The sequence below is a fragment of the Papaver somniferum genome, chromosome 2 (assembly GCF_003573695.1).
Source record: "Papaver somniferum cultivar HN1 chromosome 2, ASM357369v1, whole genome shotgun sequence".
In the NCBI taxonomy this organism is placed as follows: Eukaryota; Viridiplantae; Streptophyta; class Magnoliopsida; order Ranunculales; family Papaveraceae; genus Papaver; species Papaver somniferum.
The window spans coordinates 31,077,509-31,082,438 of NC_039359.1; positions in this window are offsets into that span (position 1 = coordinate 31,077,509).

The window sequence follows — 4,930 nt, forward strand, 5'->3', positions numbered from 1 at the left end:
CAGATTGATCCTTTTGATAGACTTGTCTGTGTGAGACAGATTTGTTTATTTTCAAAGCCTGCGGTTTTGTGTCGTAGAAACTCTTAGTTATGGGTGAGATCAGCTAAGTGAATCAAGTGCGCAGTATCCTGCTGGGATCAGAGGCGTAAGGAGTACAACTGTACCTTGGATCAGTGGGAGACTGATTGGAGTTCAATTACAGTCCAGTCCGAAGTTAGCTTGGAGTAGGCTAGTGTCTGTAACGGCTTAATACAATATGTATTAAATCTGGACTAGGTCCCGGGGTTTTTCTGCATTTGCGGTTTTCTCGTTAACGAAATTCTGGTATCTGTGTTATTTCAATTTCCGCAATATATTGTTTATCTTTATAATTGATATAATACAGGTTGTGCGTTGAAGTTCAATCAATTAGAATATCCGACCTTGTGGTTGTTGATTTACATTGATTGACACTTGGATATTGGTATTTGGTACCATCCAAGTTATTCCTTGTATTTGATAAAGATTTGCTGATTTATATTAGCTTGAGTAAATCAAATCAAGAGAGAGATATTAACTCCTTGATAATACTTTTACCTAGATTGAGTCTAACTGTCTAGTTGATTCTCTAGAAAGTATATCGGAGTTAGTCCATACAGATTGCTAAGAGAAATATTGGGTGGTGTTGATAGACCCACGCTTTTTCATCCTTTATATAGTTTTCAAATCAGGGTTTGCAATCAAGTTACCTTGGTAATAAAGCATTCAATATTCACCCTTAGATGAAAAACCTGATTCAACCAAGATAATATCTTTCAACCGTTAGATCGAACTTAGCTTGTTACACACAAATGAAATGTACCCGCATTTAGGTTTATGTAACCGTACCCAAACGTGTACACCATGTTGCTTCACAAATATTTAACCGAGGTTAGCCATATGATTAGTCTCAAATCAACCTTATTCATCTTAACCATAACTAGTTCAAATGACTCAAATGAAACTAGTTAAAGAGTTGTTCAATTGTTATAGTCTCATAGATTTATACAAGAACACAATTGAAGCAAAATCGGTTTGATTCACTCGAATCAATACATGAACATTATAGCCACGATTTGCAAATATTGCATTCCTTAATAATAACTGTTTAAGTTCATGTACACTACCGATTTTAGAAGGTAACCACTTAAGTACGCGTACTTAAGTAACCGGTTTTTTGAGTTTGGTTTTTCAAAACTCAGCAGAAATTCACGGACGTGAACTTTCCGCCAGTACGCGTACGAGTACGCATACCTAGATAACTGAATGAGTTGGTTTTGAAATTCCAACATCAGCAGAAATTCACGGACGTGAACTTCCGCCAGTATGCATACTTATCCAATCTCCTTCAACCATTTTGTATACACACAATTATGCATACTTTAGGTTCCCGGTTTTGGACTTATACACAAATGTGCGAACACACTCTATGTTTATATCCAAAGAGGGTTACATGATTCTAAACTCTTTATTTCAATCATTGAAACATTCTTCTATAATGACATACTGTTTTCACACACTATTAGAATCATAGCAATTTTCAATATATTGAAATAATCATTATCGAAACATTCCAAGCCTTACACCAAATGATTGTATCACACGAACCATGTAAGATGTTACTCGGCAATTTTCTCATGATATAAGATGAAGCTGGTCGAAGCGAAATCTTACCAACACATATTTCAAGAAATATGTAAGCGAGATATACTCAGCTCGAAATCTCAAATGTGTATATAAAAAACTATATCGTAATACGACTTATGTGTCAATATAGGAGATAGATTAGAAATAGACTTTCCAAGTGATAGATGAGTTTAAGTCTCCACATACCTTTTCTCGATGAAGTTCCACAAGCTCTCCTTAGTAGTTCTTCGTCTTCAAGTGATAAACGCCGTGAAGTCTAAGCTCAACTACACAAACTATATTCTAGTCCGAGACATCTATAAATAGTCTAGAAATGAAGACTTATAATTTTGATCACTAACATTGACAAACATGCTCGAGATAGCAACGCATGCGAGTTCTACCGAGCAGTGCTCTAACACTAGGCTAACAACCAAAGTTTTGTACCAGCCTCTACTTGATTAATTAAAAAATAAAAAAAATTTAATTAATTATAGTTAAAACTAATGTAATTACTATACAATTAATAAACACTTGTGGATTATGTGTTTTTGGAATTATTTCAAAATATTTGTATATTGTTTTTATTGTGCAGCCCCAAATTCTTTTAAAGTAGCCCTCAAAAACACCAGGAATAAAATTGTACTAGTAAATATTAGTGTCCCTTAACCTTTTTTTTATGCAAACTCGGAGGATTTTATTAATTAAAATGACAAGAAACAACATTGTCATTATCCTCCAGTGTTGCTCCTGCAATAAAACTTGGAGGATATGTAAACCAACTGCAATAAAACTTGGAGGATATGTATACCAAGTGGAAGAAACAGAATAAATCCTAGCATGTTTGGCCATTTTATTTGCAGGCCTATTTATTTTCCTACCAATACATTTACAAAACCAGTTTGGATGAGATCCTAACATGTATTTCATGTCCAGTATCATAAACTGATTTTCCCAAGCAACTGTTTGGATCTCTCCCTCAACTGCTATAATTACTAATTGCGCTTCCATTTCAAAGCATGCAAACTGTACGTCTAGCTCTTCTGTATATTTTATTGCGTGTATAAGTCCTATGCAATCCGTTATTTTTGCACTTAAGACACAATTATCATAGTCGTATCTCGCTTCGATGAATTATCCTGAAAAATTACGTCAAATTAGTCCCCATACAACATAAGGTACCGACTTTACAAGCTTAAAAGACGCATCACAACAAAAGGAGTAATATGGGTTGTCGGGTGGTTTCCATGTATCAGGTTAGATATGCACCACAATCGTACTATGGTGAACCTTCTTCAGCATACTTCTTCCAGTCGAATCATTCAAAACTTGAATGGTTCTGGCCACTTCAACATGATTAGGTTTCATATTATCAAAAACAGTTCTACAAACTTCCAGATTTCCCAAGCCGTGTTAGCCATAGTAACAACCCAGTCACCCACTAGATTGTTAACATCATTGGAGAACCATCTTTTAATCCAGTCTTGCATTGTAGCGGTAGCATTTAGTATAGTTCTTATTGCACCTGGACAGTAGACCACAAAGCTCTCACAAATGAACATTCCTAGAGTATATGCTTAGTTGTTTCAATTTCGTTCTTACAAACTGCAGAATGTTCTCCTTTATGATTCACAATTCTAGCCATCCTCTCATTAGATGACACTATATCAACTAAACACTTCCGTAAGAAGTGTTTGACCCTTGGAAGAGTTGGAATATTCCACAACTTCTTCCAAAAGACAATATTTACTTCATCAGCTATTGCTTCACCCTCCTTTAGAGCAATGTTTTTCATATATGCTGACTTAACCGTGAAGTCTTCATTTATAGTTAGTGTCCATATCAATCTGTCTTTTTCGATCAGTGGAATTCTAGTTTGAAGTATCTTCTCTGCATCATCTGGATTGGAAATATGTTGTACTCTGTGCAGCTTCGATGACTTAGTGTCTTGATCTATTAAGTCTGCCACCTTAATAAAGTCTTTTGTGATATCCATCTCCACAGCTGGAACTGGAGGAGATTGTTTCCCAGTAATCTAGTTATCAACCCATGTTGAAATGTTTTTACCATCTCCAATTAACCAGAAACTGTGATTTTTAACAAATTTCATACTTCCTTGTATGCTTTTCCAAGCCCATGTTGAATTTTTCCTCTTCTTTGCATGCAGTCCTGAAGTATGTGGAAAATATCTTTCCTTCAAAGCTTTAGCCCATAACTTGTCTTTACTCTGTAGTGATATCCATAATGCGTTAGCTCGTAGATCTAAGTTGAAAGACCTTAGATCTCTAAAACCCATTCCTCCATCTTGTTTATTTTTACTAACTGTTGGCCAAAAGGTAAAGAAGAAACATTTTGAGTCGTACTTTCCCCACCAAAAATTCCTTTGCACTGCCTCTAACTCCTTGATTGTAGTATCCAGAAGATTGAAAATAGAATAACACAAAAAAAGAAAGAAAGAGAAAGTAGAGAGATAAGAAGAATACTTATTCAATTTTATATCGAGAAGGGAGAATACAACCTCTATTTATATAGGCTAGACATAAGGGCATCTAAGTAAAATAAATGTAAAACCCTAGATATTACCAAGATTACAACATGTGCAACACACGTTTATAACACTCCCCCTGATGACCACTATGTCTAAGTCACAAAATATATCATAAAAGTCAAGAGAGAAAAAACCCGAAATGTGTGAGACTCAGAATAATGTTGGACACACATATGCTGCCTCATTAAAACCTTGACAAGTAAACCCAGTGGGATAAACCTTGACGAAGGAAAGAGTACAACGCGTTTAAGTCTTAATGATGCTCCCCCTGATGGATACTTCAGAGAAATCTTAGGCTACAAATCTTTAAGTCAGCACATTCCAATCTTGTGAACTAATTTCTTGAATGTAGAAGTTCGTAATGCTTTAGTGAGGTCTGCTAGATTATGATTTGAACGTACTTGTTGGATACCAATCACACAATCATTCTGTAGATCATGTGAGAAAAATAACTTCAGACTGATGTGCTTTATTCAATCACTTCCTTCCTTTAGTTGTGCAATGCAAGCAGTATTATCTTCGTATAATATTGTTGGTGAATCTTTAGTTGAAGGAAGTCCACATGATTCTTGAATATGATGTATTACTGACCTTAACCAGACGCTCTCACGGATTGCTTCATGGTTTGCTAGTAGTTTAGAATGATTTGTAGATGTAGCTGAAATTGTTTGTTTCACTGACCGCCAAGATATAATTGTATCTCCATAAGTAAAAAAATACCCAGTTTGTGATCGTCCT